This window comes from Cupressus sempervirens, chromosome 3, assembly GCF_028749045.1.
Source record: "Cupressus sempervirens isolate cs-2001-9-10 chromosome 3, ASM2874904v1, whole genome shotgun sequence".
Taxonomy (NCBI): Eukaryota; Viridiplantae; Streptophyta; class Pinopsida; order Cupressales; family Cupressaceae; genus Cupressus; species Cupressus sempervirens.
This window is the reverse complement of record NC_143120.1, coordinates 628424381-628440683: the sequence shown is the minus strand read 5'-3', so window position 1 is coordinate 628440683 and position 16303 is coordinate 628424381. Positions and strand designations below refer to the sequence as shown.

Sequence of the window (16303 nt, the reverse complement as noted above, 5' to 3'; positions counted from 1 at the left end):
TTCAAGGATAGTTCTATTCCTTTGCTAATTTATCCCATTTTTCTAAGTTGTTTGGGGGCTGACATCTATCTCTTTATCCCATGCTCTTCACAGTAAGCAAAAAACTCATCAAAAGTGAATTATCCACCTCTATTAGATCTTAGGAACTTGAACATCAATCATCTCTCAGTATCCAACATATCTCTAAAGATTTCTACTTTGTTAAAGGCTTCTTATATCTCCTTCAAAAATATAACCCACATCATTCTAGAATAATCATCAATAAAAAGAATGAAATACCTATCTTCATAGTAGCTTTGAATTCTTGTACGACCACTCAAATATGTATGCACAAAACCTTATATCCCATTAAAAAAGTGTCTTACTTTTACATGTAGATATTGTTAGCTTTATCTAGTAACTTTCCTTACATATTACATGAGTAGGCTTCAACTATCTAAGGAAAAACTTTAACACAATATTTGTAGAACTCATCTTCAAAATGCTATCAAATTTTACGTGACAATGTCTCTTATGTCATAACTGTTGGCTAAAATTTTTGTACGTCAATGATTACGACTTACAAAATTGTGACTTTAGGCAACATTTCATGAGATTTCTCTCTCCTCTCAGCAATAGGGGAGGCTCCCTTCTTACGTTAGGTGGCTTCTATAGGAAGTTAACTGAAAGTACAAAAAAGATGGTTTTCTTGATCAATTCCTCTTTTTTCAGAAATGATTTGCCTACAACTTTAACTTTCCAACTTAACAAAAAGTACCTTATTGCTACGATAATACCGGTGATCCTGAAATCGACGTAAGAACAACACCAGGGGCAGTAGTTAACTTTTTATATTTTGTGAAACAAAAATAGGAACCCAAAGTTTCTTGCATTTGTTTTGAATAAGGATTCAAGTAGAATAAGTAGTAAGGCACAAAGTCTCTTTCTGGATACTCTCAAATTTAATAAAAACACTATTGAAGCCCAAAGTCTTCAGCTCTAAGTAATTCCAGCCACTAGTATCTATTACAATTTGTCCTCCTGCAACACAAAGTCATCAAAAGCTCAAATCGGCTCTGAATGCAATAGGCACCTCAAAGTCTAAATGATTAAATTCAAATCCTTCTTGATCAAAGCTCCAAAACTCACAATCAATATCCAAAAATTGTTGTCACATAACACTTTGAATCAACACAAAGTTTGAAAGCAAGTTACCCCTTTTGTTGATAGCAATTTAGATTTACATCCAAGCAAAAAATCATAGAGAGCACAAATAAATTGGCAAAAATTTTCTTGCCTTTTCAAAAGATGATTATTTACAAAGAGCTCCCTCTCTTATATAGGAAAATAGGAGAGAGAAAGACAGAGGAAAAAGTGGAACAACCTCAACCGCCTTGACTTATCTCTAACTAAATACTTTGACTTTATTCAAAGTTGCATACCTCATGTAATTGCAACTTAACTACATGAGCTAGTTGTATAGGTGCATATTATCTTGTACTTACAACATAGATGCTCTGTACACGTAGCTTTCTTACTACTATTCTACTTAGGGTATATGAAAATCTGATTCGAAGTAGTCACATGGTAGCAACCAACTCTCCAAAATTCCTTAGTGACTTGCATACAACTGCAGCATCTAGTTCACCAGTGTGTTGTGAGATCATTGTAACCTTCTCGAGTATGCTTGCTGCTCCAGATATCTCTTTGTTACAAATCTCCATTTGATTTTGTAGATTCTTCAATGAATACTTCTAGCTTGCAAATATATCTAACACATTGATGTTGAAGTCATCCACTTCAAGCTGAAAGTAGATGGCCTCTGCGATTTCTGTGAGAACATCTGCATGATAGCCCTCTGAATGCCTCTCTGATCGTGCTTTCTTGGTTAATTATCTTGGCTATTGCTGCCTTTGCATCTTTCACAAACCGTTGTAAAACTTACTCTTTGTTGGTCATCCCATGTGTGTAATCATGGTACATCGCAACAGAAATGATGACTTTGTACTAACACAAGATGTCCAAATCAATTTCCGTCATGCTATTCCAAACACCAAGATCCCTGTCTAGCAACTCGAGTTGATAATTAAGTGACTTGAGAATGCCATTCAATCCAGCAATAGTCTCTTTCCCTTTTGTTGGTGTAACTTCTCTTGACATCGCCGAATGGTGTGCTTGCACAATTGTCAAATGAATGTTCCATAGTGTATGAACATCATCATTAGTGGTCCATGGCAAGCTTTTGATCTAAAACCACGAATTTTAAGCTTGGTATGGATGGGGATAATGGATGAAATGTACGAGGACAACGAATGAACAAATAGGTCAAGCTTAGAATGGCTCAAAAATGGCTAAAAGAGCCAAAAATGGGTTTTTTTGGAGTGGATTGTGTATGCGAACAACGAACTTGGAAATGTACAAATGAGGAGTAAAGTGTAATGAAATGGAAACACAACATGCTTAAATAGGTGTAAGTCATACTTTGTATCCGACAAGTGTGTGGAGAATTCATCTTCAACCATAGGGCAGCCATATGGATGTTCACAGAATGCATATTGGTGGGGTTTTATCTCGCATTCACATGTGAGAAAAATGATGAGCTTGCCTTTCTTTTGAGAACGAGATTTTACACCCGATTGCATATGCAACTAAGATGAGACCTTGCATATGCAACTTGGAGAAGAAGACAAAAGAAAGAAAGACCAACTTCAAGAATGAAAATCTTACAAATCTGAAAATGGAAATGTCAGTGACTTGCATGAACATTCAAACAAAAATATATACAAATGCCTTGGAGAAAATAAGCAAGAAAAATTACTTCCACTCCACAAAAAATGAGAAAGACAAAAACCTTGTCCAAACCTTGAGCAAATCTGAAAATATCCAAGAGATGATTGAATTTTAGATTTACCCAAACCAAGACTTAAATAGATTTCAAAATCCTCATTACATAGTTCAGATTTGGACATGCAGATATAGTTAGAGAAATGCAATGCTCAAAATGTGGAACAACTTTGACCAAATCAATGTCATATGCAAATGCATTAAAAAAGACATCCAAAGTATATCAAATGATTTAGAAGACTTGAATGCAAGCTAAGAAGGATAGGAAATGCTTTCAAACTTACCTTGATCCAATCACTTGCTGTTTTGGTGCAAATTGCTCAAAACTAGGGCATTTTTGAGCAAAAACGTGCACTAGATGGGTTGAGAAATGAAGAAAACACTCAACAAACTCCATCTTTGAGTAGCCCAATGTGTTCATTGGGTGATTTTAGGCAAAAACGACCCTAAGATCATCAAAAGCGACCAAGAAATGCTCAAGATATGAGCATTTGAAGGCTGCAAAATCCGTTTTTGAAGAAAAACGCCCAAAAATTGAACTTTTGAGAGCCGAAAACATGTGTTTTTTTGGCTAAAAATCACCACTTTTGAGTGTTTGATCAAAATGTCTCATGTTATGAAGTGAAAACACACTTTTTGGTTGCATTTGCATGTTGAAAATGTGCCCAAAACCCCTCCAAATGCAAGCTGCAAGTTAAAAATGAGATTTCTTTATGCAAATGCATATATTAAACCACTTTGCCTTATAAGGTTTTAAAAGTCACTTAAACGCATTTTTGGAGACCATTTACATGTTTTTGAAAGACATGCAAGTGGGCAATAAATCGCCACTTTGCCTTGGTAGAGTTTTAAAACATGAAAACATATTTTACAATGCATGTAGTTGGGCCAAAAAATGCCACTTTGGCTTAGGCTAAGTGAAATAGGTTTTAAAATATTACATACACATGCAATTGGGTCCAAAATCGCCATCTAGTGCATTTACATGTTATTAAAACATGTATTTAAACTCAAAAAGTCCACTATTTAAATGCATTAATATAATTAAAATAAACTTATACATGCAACAACATATGCAAATGAGTTAGATTTTTCCACTTACATTAATTAAATAAGTTTAAAATATGTAAATACATATTAAAATCCCACTTAACACATTAAATTGTGTTATTGCATATAAAAATCCATTTAAATTAATGTTGGGATTTATAATTTTATTGGAAGTGGGGTTTCACATGGTGATTTGCATGTTGATGTATGCAACGTGTAATAAAAATCCCATTTTATGCACTTAAGTTGTCTCATGTAATTGTATTTAATATTTAACTATAGTTTTTAATAAAGTAACATGAAAAATAGTCTTGAAAAAAGATTAATTTCATAGAACATTAAAAACTATGATAAAATCAATTCAGAATGAGCTTAAATTTTAAAATGGACCACAAAATTCACTTTAAGTACCAAATATAAACTTATGTCATGCAATTGCCAATAAAAAACCACTTTTATGAGATTTTTAATAAAAATATGCAATTGATCTGAAAAACCCCACTTTTTCCCTTATAACTTGAGCTATACAACTCCAATTTGGACCTAAGTTAGCTCAAATTGAGCGGAATTCCAAGGACTATTCACCTAAGGCAAAAAAAAGACCAAAAACTATTTACAAGACAAAGAAAAACAAAGAGAAGATGTGAAAGTTTACCAAAAATCGAGTGTTTGTAGTGCGAGAAGAAAAACTCTTACCAACAAACTATTGAGGATTCAACTCAATGGAAACCTTCAAAAGAATACATAGATAGAGCAACAAAATACACAATTCAGGGATAACAAAGTGTCTTTATGATACTTTATCGATGTGTTAAAAGAAAGAGGATGCACCTACGAATCCATGAGAAAATTCTGCAGGGCTGCCTCAATTTTGTGATGTCAAAATTGAGGACAGCAATAACCAAGTTTCATCAGTCTTAGAATTAAAACATCTACTCTCTACACTATTCAAAATAAAATCATTATCTCTGGTCATTATTCTTGATGCAATCTCATTTCTAGATTTATCAGCGATTGAGCTTATTCCATCCTTGAATTATGAACTGTAACCTTTGTCGACAGATTATCCAAAACTCAAAAGATTATTCTTGAATGCTTCAACATATAAAATGTCATCACTCATATTCTTATCAAGAAGAGTAATATAACCTCTCCCTTTGATTAAAAAATAAGTTTTATCACCAAATATGTCTACACCAACATCATACCTATCCAAATTTATAATTTAATTATTATCTTCTTTCATTTGATGTGAACTTCTATTTTCAATCACCCATTCATCCTTCTTTTTGATATGTGTAATCAAGGATTCCTCTTCATTCAAACAACTAGGACTCACATATATAATAGCAATGAACATAATTTCATTTTCACTCTTCATATTCATCGTCAATCACACCATCACTTGCATAGTAACACTTATTATGAAATTTAGTTTGAAATATTTTAGGATTATGCTTTGGTGTTCTCTCCAGATATCTCGAGGCAAAATGATCAATCTTATTAAATGAAAATTATTTCATGGAAATTTCCTTCATACTTATGTACACCCTAATTTTCCCTTTTGAAATCAAGGCTTCTAACTCTTCTATCTTCTTTTCTTCTTCCTCAGTCTGTTACAGGTCCTTGATATATCTTGATCTGGACTTAAAAGAAGAACTCAAAGAACTCTCACTATATTCATTGTTTTTCTTATCCTTAGAAATAGTGTATTTAAATGTAGGTTATAATTTAGGAAAATTGTCACCAAATCTAGTCATTTCAAAATCAGATAACTTACCAACCAATGAGTCTATGTTCACCTTAGATATTGTTCTAATTTCTTAAATTATAGAAACTTTTTAATCATAAATAGGAGGAAGGGATCTCATTATATTTGAAATTATTCATCGTCAACGTTGGTTTAACTAGTGCATCTAACTCCACAAACAAACTGTGTCACTTTTTGCACATAGGAATTAATGTCCTCATCTTTGCTCATCCTCAAAGATTCAATTGTTCCTTTCAAACTCTGAAGCTTTGCATGTTTCACATTTGTCATTCAATGATTCCAACTTCACCCATATTTCATGAGAAGTCTCGAATAATGAATTCCATGACATTTGTATATTCCATATCTGATAAGGCATTGAGCAACGCTTTAAAGGATCTCATGTTATTTTCAAATTCCTTCTTCTCATCAGCACTGGTAGTAGCTAGAATAATAGGAGGCTCTTCTTTCTAACTTCCAAATATTCCATTCCCATACAGATCATATGAGTAATCATTCTTCATTTCCATAAAGCATAGTTGGCTCCATCATACTTTTGGATTGTACTTCTTAAAGTATTTTATCACAAAACTTCTGAAGCAGTCAAGCTTCTAAAAGAGGACCAAGATTTGATGTAAATTGTTAGGAATAATAAGGAAGCACTCACGACTAAGTGGGGTGAATTAGTAGTGTGATGAAACCTAATTCATAAAACCATTCACCACCTAAACATCTTAGATCTGAAACATAAGCATTAAAACAAATAAAGAAACACTACCATTACGTATAGCACTAATGTTTTTTGCATGGAAACCCTATAAGGAGAAAACAACATAGTGGGGATCAAACTTTCTAGATAATATACTTAAATATAAACAATGGGAATACATATGCTTTTAGGCTCACTAGATAGAGCTCACTGCTCAAAGAAACACAAGAGGGAAATAACTCTAAGAGTACAACAACAGAAACAACTCTGAGGTGGAAAAAAATCCACCAAATTATGAACTGGCAGACAGCATCACTGACATGCTAATACAGCTTCAATAAAGTACATCAACACTTTGTGTCAATAGACTAATCAGTACAAATAGGTAGACTACTATTTCAACCACCGATCTAATTGACTTTAAAAGTAACTCAAAATACATATCATGTAAATGTTAAAATGACAAAGAAGTAAATAACATCAAACAATCACACATAACACACCAAATTTTGTACATGGAAACCCTTGTATAGAAAGAGAAAACTATGGTGGAGATGACACCCACAAGCTCTTCATTACAGTAAAAGTATTTTCCCTATTAGGAGCTACAAATACCCTTTCTAAGGTTCACTCTGTTAGGAGTACAACAGAGAGCTGCTAGGATTTACCTCACTAGAGGATTTAGAACTTGTTTTGAGAGTTCGACGTGTTAAACGATTTACACAAAGAGACCTATTAGAGTCCACACAATTAAGGAATTTCGCTCATTACAACTGTTAAGGAATAACAAGTTGAATGATCTGTAAGTAGCACCACTTTCTTGTCAAACCTAGTCTACTTTATCCACTCCGATATTGTTCACTGCTTAATCTTTGCTTCACACCTTGATTGCACCCTTTGTAATCATGAAATTCTTCTACCTCAATCTCCGCAATCAACATACTTTCTCTTAGAATAGAAACATACAAATACTTAGTCCTAATGTCACTTAATCTTTTTCATCCATTCAAATTTCAAACTTTTCATGTACATACCACATGCAATTCACATATCTTGATGTACCTAACATGTTTTCAATCACCGCCTTGATCGACATTGGGGTTTTTATGTGATATTCCCAAGAACACTCAAAATGTGTTTGACCTTCTCCAACTTCTCTTGGAATCATCTCTTCATACTTATTTCAGTAGTACAACCTCCACCTCAGCATGTCTTCAACTGATTGAGACATGTCATCATACCTTCTAATCTTACCACATCGATCATGTTGATCACAAATCAATTATTTGTCATTAGTAACTCAAGAACATAGGTTATATGTCATGCAGCATCTTATGACACTAACAACCTTTCTCACATGTCATCATTGTGCATTGTAATTGCACACACAGCCTTCACACATTATGTAGAAGCTTCAACTATGATGACTCCACTTGATTCACCCAAGATTGAGGAGTTCAATTTTGGGCTAGCATGACGAGGTCTTTGTTTATGACTTGATCTCCAATTGCACTAAGTTGATCCCTTAGTTCTGAAATATTCACAAAGAAGTACATGACCGATTCTCGTTTTAACATTTTCACTCGATGTAATTGTTTCCTTGATGCAAGTGCCTTACTTGTGTTATTGATCTCATATAGGTTTTCCAATGTTCTGAACATATCTCTTGCATTTTGGAAATGACATTTCACAGTCAGAGTAGGCAAATTCACCAGCAAGGCATAACAGATGTATCTATGCTAATGGATTGACATTCAATCTTGTTTGCTCAACTTATTGGTGAAAAATAGTGAGATTGATTAATGAGGTGTAATGTCCCCATTTTTGAATAAAATTTAATGATAATAAGAACTAAAATATGAGATCAAATAATTAAATAATCTAAACATATATAACTATAATTGCAGTTTTAACTTTAACTAGATTTGAAATTATAACTATAACTATAACTATAATTATTAAATCAAATAATTATAATGCAAAATAAAAAAATTATCACTTAATATAACATATTATCATTACAATGAAATAATTTAAATAAATAATTAAATATCGAATCTAAAGTCTACAAATTAACTATAGGACCCGGTGAACATAATGTTTGAAAGAATTAATACTGATGGAACTTTACGGGATGGATCCCCACAGTGGATTAAGTAATAATTATTAATGTGGACCGAAAAAAATTATTATATAAACGAAAATAATATTTGGGAATTTATCGGAAGAACACGGGGAGGATTAGCTATCAAAACCTGGGAGGAAGAATTTATATGCAGTCGGTGACTAGAATACAGTCAGCAATGTATAGGATGCCAGCAATGCAGAGCAAAAGACAAGAAGAAACATGGATTCCAGTCAGCATATATATGCATATGTTTAAGTATTTTCTCCAGTAAACTTATGTACAACTCAAGAATCTTCAATTCAGTTCGAACATAAACAATGATAATAGGAACTAGTCTGACAGTGAGTAGCCACAAGTTATTATATTACCACGGAAAAGAACAAAATACAGAACATTAGAAGAGCCAATCAGAATAACAAGCACATCACCTTTAGAGTACATAGCTACCAATCAACATACAATCACTGAAGTCTACAAAAATAATGATTTTACGAGACTACTATGAAATAGAGAGAAGAAATAAATAGACGACCGCATCTAGAGACGAAAGTCATGGCAATGATTTTTAGTTAGAGGGAAGAATCGATAATAATAATAACACCATTTCATGCCATTGATATACAGATTAACATACATCAATAAATAAGGCAACATTTAAACAAAGAATCTAATCACTGTGTCAAGCAAGAAGACTTAGGAAAAGATTAGAATATAATGACCAGAGATGCTTTTAGAATTATGAAAGCGCATTGATAAGTACTATCAAGTCGATTATTAATATATATCTACCAACTACCATATAAATGTTACTATTTCTATGAAGAAAGTGTGAACAGAGACATGTCTTTTGAACATAATTTTGTCACAAGGTATAAGGAGGCAGCCACAAACCTCCATCAAGGGCATATTTTCATAACTTTCTAACAGAATATCCTTGCCAGATTGGATTAGATTATCTAGACATCAGAGAGAGAGAGGATTATACTTAATTTATCCATCTTATAAGAACGGCATAGGCTCTCATATTCAGATCAGTATAATACATACAATCTTTATATCTTTCCCTATTGAACCTTGTTATATTAGAGATTAATTTGCACTTACTGTCTGAAGTACTTTATACAGAAGTGCTATAGAACTAATGATGATTTGATCAAGGTAATCCCCTCAACTATATTTATACCATCATCAACTCAGTCTTAGAATTTAGAGCAGAAAATTGTTTTAATAGTATTGTTTAAGAATAAAACCTATGCAAATCAGCCTGATCAATTTCTCTATAGTCAGGTCATAAGTTTGGGGATATTAGTATTATGTGTGTAGGGAAGTAGAATACTTATAATACAAATATATTTCAATATATAAATCAGTTACGATGTTGGGGTTCATAGAGAGGGAGTCTTTTAAATTTAAAGAAAACAGTCCCAATTATCCAAGGACCGGATAGGGGACGTTACAGTGGGATCAAAGCATAATGCTGCCATCCTGTGAATAGAGGCCTATGCAAACTTATGAAAGGAAAGTAAAGAAGACTACCATGAACGAAATGGCTAATGAGTTAAGGTATTTTATGGAGCAAATAAATCAGACTATTATGAATAAAAATGAAAAATTAGAAAAGTCTAATCAAGCTCTCCTACAAGCCTTACACAATATGGGAAAATCAATTAATAGCCTCAGAAACAATTCTTCCAAAGGGAGAGATATAAATTCCAACCATTCAGAAAATAACCAATCACTCCCATCTAGAGTCCCCATACCCACCTTCCTACCTAGGGAAGAAATATTGAGGGAGAAGGATGGAATAGATAAACCAATGAATAGCACCAAAGAAATAGTAAGAGCTTATGCGAATCTCGTGTAATTTTCTTGGCGATTTCACTAGTGCAAGTTTAGGACTACCAAACTGCCATACGGATGTGAAGAACAGTGCAGGAGGTATGGATTGACCGTACGTGTGTGATGATGCTACTGAACTAGATGCAAAGTGGGCCATACATCAGCCAAATAGACTGTACGGTGTTAGCAAATTGTACAGGTAAGTTAGAAGGCCGTACGGGATTTATAAACTAGCCGTACAGCACTAAAGATGTCCGTATGGTGGACAGGAAAGGCCGTATGGGCATATGATTATGAATGCTGTATGTTGAGTGTCTGATCTTGACGTATGGTACACTGTCCATATGGGGTGAAGTACAGCAAGTGAAAGCCGTACAATGGGTTAGAAAAGCCATATGGTGTTTGTGAAGACAATATGATGACTGTTAAAGGGTGATAATGGCCGTATGGTGAGTTAAGACAGCTGAAGGGTAGATGAAAATGGTCGTACGGTGACGTGCAGGGTGTATGGAAGAATGATTGCACAATGTTAAACTAGGTTCTTTGAATATGCACTGAATACAGACACAGATAGAAAGTTCGCCAAATAGGTATTGATATTTCGACAACACTAAGCCTTCAATTTGCCAAATTCGAACAAGTAGAACATTCACAAATTGATAAGTATTTTTGCAAACGATGGGAGCACTCCAAATTTTGCCAGATACAAACTGAATCAAACACCGATGGAATAGGGTGAGGGTTGAATCCCACCGAAACCATGCAAGCCAAATAGGGAAGGTCTTTCACTTCCGAAATGGCGAACAATGCCGAACTCCAATAGGAATCCGCAATACAGAGAAATATAATCCAAAGCATACCTATAGACTACCTACGAGCTGTGCTTAAATACCCCTTGGGAAAAGCTTTCCGAGGGTGTACAAAGTTAGCTGATGGCAACACAAACTACAAAAACAAAAATAAAAATGGGTCCGAGATAAAATAAATCAATTGGCTTGTTACAAAGATTATCATTTATTTTATAACGGGGACATTACATCTCGAGCCTTACATTATAGAGGTTGTATCAATTAGAGAAAGTTGTGAAGACAAATGGCAAGATGCACCTAGGAGGCCTTTAAACAAAGAGCTCAAACATGAAGTAAGAGAAGTAACATTCGCTAATTTTGATGGATCGTAAAAAATCACAGCTCACGCATGGTTGCAGAAATTAAATACTTTCTTCACTTTAAGTCCCGTGACAGAGGAAGACGCCCTCCATTTCACAATATTCCATTTAGAAGGGGCAGTAGATGAATGGTCGCATCATGGACTTATTTCTCTACATCTCCAAGATGTAAACTCCTATGGAAAATTTTCCCAAAATATTAATAGATTTGATGAAAGGGACCCTGAATGGTACTTCTAAGAACTAACATAGCTCAAACAAGATGGAACCATGAAAGAATTTGCCTGCAAATTCCAAGGGTTATCCATTACAGTACCTTGTCTTTCCCAAAAGAGGCTCACTTATATGTTTATAGAAGGACTTAAAGACTCCAGCAAAAACTTTGTAAAACCATCTGAACTTCAAAACTTGGAAGAAGCCATTAGAAAAGAAAGGAAGGTTGAGTGAAATCCTTCAAAAGAAGGATCTAAGAATTTTTCAACCAGGAAAGAATATAGGCATGAAGACTCAAGAAAAGATTATAGAGAAAAGGAGTGTTATTTCTGCAAAGGACAATGGAGCAAGGGCATCAATGTCAAATTAAGGAAGCCCTAAAATAGAAAGAGGATGTATTAAAGAAAGTTATATGTTTTAGATGTAGAGGCCCTTGGGAACTAGGAAATAAGTATGACAAGAAGACCATAGACCAGAGGCAACATTTGAAACAAAAGAGGAAGGAACTCCACATAAAGAGAAATGTGATTAAGTGAGCCTTAAAAACATACAATCAAAGAATGAGAGAATAGGAGGCCATTAGAGATTAGAGGAGGGTCAACCATAACTGTACTCTAAATGGGAAGTTTATCTTCAATCAATAATATAACAAATATTAAATAATACATTTTTGTAAATAATTGTTTGTGATTATTAATTGATATTAAAGATACAATTGAAATATAGGAAAAGAGTGGCAATTAAGGGAGAACCGCTAGGGCACCCTATTGCAAAAGAGACCCAACCTGCAATTAAGGAAGAATCATGAATGACACCCCATTATAGAGGCAGTTAAGGGAGAACCATTGTAAGGGCACCCTACTGTGCTATAAATGAGGGAGAATTGCTAAGGCACCCTATGGCAAACGTAGTTGAGGGAGAATCGCTAAGACCACCCTATTGTAGTAGTAGATAAGGGAGAACTGCTAGTAAAACACCCTACTACATTGTTATTATGAAAGAATTGCTAGGGAACCCCACTACAAGGCAAAGATTGTGTCTCTGAAGGCCTAAGATAGATAAATATATCTCTTAGGAAGCATGGATATGGAAAATTTTGGTTTTCCCTAAGGCCTTGGAAGGAGATAGTTGTAATGAGATAATGACATAGCTTGAGGACCATTCTAGAATAACTGTATGGAAGCTAGAGCCCCAAGAGGTCCTCCCTAGAGAGCTTGGAACTTGATTACAAACTCTTTCAAGGATTACTCAACAAGGTTCAATATGAACAAGCAAGAGGGAGAGTACTAAAGTGCATCAAGATAAGTTCCATCTTTGAATTATTCATCGTAATTTAAATTGAATAATATGATCTCATTTGATAAGTTTATATTTTTAAATTGTAGTTCTAACGTCATGTTCAAATCATCATTCTAGGGTTGCTATATTGGATATTGGAGTTACATAACAAAAAAATGCATTTCTTGAGGATAAGAATTTTAGGAAGGGCGGGTTGTAATGTCCCCATTTTAGAATGAAATTTAATGATAATAATAATTATAAATAAATTATCACATAATATAATATATTATCATTACAATGAAATAAATTTTAAAAAATTAAATATTGAATTTGAAGTCTACGAATTCACTCTAGAAGAGTGAACATTATATTTGAAAGAATCATAGGTCCCAAGGTTGGACTCGGCAAGGTCGACTCGACTCATGACTCAACAAAATGAAGACCCTTAAAATCTAGAGGTTTTTAACGATTAAAAAATGTTCCATGCACCCTTTATTTGATAAAACTTAAAGACACTGTAACATCATTAATTAGAAGCTAATCTGTCATCAGATACATAAACAAGGAACGTACATGATAAATCCATTATATACATGAAATGTAAATTGTAGCTAAGTCTGTCAAGAATATGAAATTGAAGCTAAAGGGATTTTGGATAAAATGAGTTCAAAACTTAAAACCTTTAGGAAATACTTGTTCTAGCTTCAATTTGACCTTAGAAAGCTAGGATAGGTTATGGGGGGTTAAGAGTGCTTAAGGCATGCAAAATCTTGGAATTTGGTTGAGTCTGAAATTTTGTGGAAAACCCCACCAAAATCTAGATTTTGTATCTTAACTCCTATGTAGCTGAAACCTATTTCAAACATCCTGACAGTATTTATATAAATATAACTTAAATGTTATGTTTGTATAAATCTTCCTTCCCCTACGCCATGTGTTGAATTATAGAGTAAACTTGCATGCATATGCTTCGAGCCAACTGATTTATGTATGCTCAGACTCGACAAGTTGGGCGAGTCATGCCCTAAAACTCGGTGAGCCGAGTAGCTGAGTTAACATAACTTGGCTGGGTTGATTGATGAAGGGAGCTCTCCTTAATACCACAAACACAACAAAAATAAAGACACAACAAATTGAGAAAATAGAAAAATGAGCTTCTTATTATCTCCAAAATTATGGAATTATAGATTTTGGAAATACAATATACAAAGCCACATGGGCGCTTTCTTCACAATATTCTGCAAGACAGAGCTACAAACTACCACCATGATTTGCCCTTGAAAATCCCACAAGCCTTTCTTATATAGGTAATTTTCCACTGCTCGGGAAGGTTCTAGACATTTAACCCGTTGAGGCCGAGTGACTCCCAAATAATTATTATATTCATATTTATTACATAGAGTCAACTTAAAATTTTTAGGGAGCCTGAATATCGAAGGCCATAACTTTCAAATTGTAGCTCCGATTGGCTATTATTATAACCACTTTTTGGAAACAACAAATTGTGATCTACGAAATTCTAATTGCGTAAGTATCGTCAATTGAGGATCAACCTCATTTCAGAGCCATTTAAGCCTTCAAAATTGAGCTCAAAGATTTTTCACCCAAAAACCTCAATAACTTCTATATTACATATGGTATGACAATAAAGCTCAACTAGCAAGCTAATATAACTAAGATGAACCTCCACTTGTGAAATCAAAACATTCTCAACTTGTATGACCAACTTACTAAAAATAGTAAGTTTCCACAAATAGTAACTCTGCATTGAAACAACCCTTTTTGAAATGACAACTTTGCATTGAAAAAACCCTTTTTGAAATGACAAAAATAGAAATATTTTTTGGGTGATGCAAGATTTTTCTTAAACCTAAGATGCTCTTGCATCAGACAACCAAGGTAATTTGAAAAGACTCTGTCACGTCTCAGGCGTTCAAAGGAAAACCAAGACGGTTAACCTCCTCCCTTGTTAGCCATGATGAATCTTCTACAGGTCGTCCTTTCTATTTGACTAGATATTCTTCATGTCTTGTTCCTTCTGCTTTGACCAAAATGATTGTCCAATATATCCTCAATCTCTTTTGTAACTGAAGTAGTTGTTGGAATACTCCACTACACTTCTATGACCTCATCTTCAATACCTCCTTCATGATACTCTATTAGATTTGAAATGCTAAATATTTATGAAATATTCAATTCAGTGGGCAACTCTACTTCATAGGCATTCCTCGAATCATGCTTGTTCAGTATTTTGCACAGTCCAAACTTCTTTATTTTCAACTTATTATATGTTTCTATTGGAAATTGCTCCTTCCTCAAATGAACCATGACTCCATCCCTAGCTTGAAATTCCTTATGCCCTTTTTTTCAAATCTGCCTTAGCCTTGTATTGTGTATTCATCTTTGTAATGCACTTCCTCACTTCCTCATGGATGTTCTTCAGGTGTTCTGCAAAACCATTAGCTTCAGTACTACTTATCTCTCCTTTATCTAGCTTCCTTAGTTTAGAAGCATTTTTGGGACTATTTCCATATACAATCTCGAATGGTGATTTACCAATACTCTTGTTGACAAAATTATTATACACAAATTCTAGGTGTGGCCAAATCAAATCCCATCCTATTCACCACCTCTATCTGTCAATTAGTTTGTGGATGATATGATGTGCTGAACTTCAAATTTTTCTTTAACTTCTTCCACAATGTGCATTAGAGATATCCAACAAACTTAGTGTCTCAATCTGAAAGTATGCTCTTTGGTAGACCATGTAGTCTCACCATTTTTTGAAAACCAACTTGCCACATGAACAACATCATTAGTCTTCTTGTAGGAGATGAAATGTGCCATCATTGAAAACCAGTCAACCACTACGAAAATTGAATCACACCCTCATTGAGTCCTTGGTTAATCAAGAACAAAATTCTTGCTGACATCCTCCCATGGTTTCTATGGTACATGTAATGGCTGATCCGACCTTGTATTCTACCTTGCCCCTTTTGCCATCTGATATACTTTGCAATTTTGTACAAACTTCTTCACATCTTTTTGCAATTGTGGCAAGTAATAATTCTCGCTAGAGTAACACTCAACCAAAATGTCCTACAAATCCTCCACTATGCTTCTCCTTAATGAGACTCTCCCTTATAGAACTTCTTGGAATACACAACTGACTTTCTTTGAATAGCATACTACCTGGGATGATAAAATCCAACCAGTTTGTGCTGTCAAGTGTAACATGTTCTGTACAAGCTTTCCAAGCTTCACCAAAATCTGGATCCTCTGGATACAAACTGTTGACTTCCTTGAGCCCAACAACCTCAATATGCATCTCTGTTAGCAAAA

General features: G+C 34.3%; 1 protein-coding gene across 1 annotated transcript in view; it reads left to right on the top strand.

Moving 5' to 3' along the window:
* LOC149568256 (DNAse I-like superfamily protein) overlaps positions 1-16303 on the top strand; it is a 200121-nt gene that overhangs the window by 165050 nt on the left and 18768 nt on the right. The window lies entirely within an intron of this gene.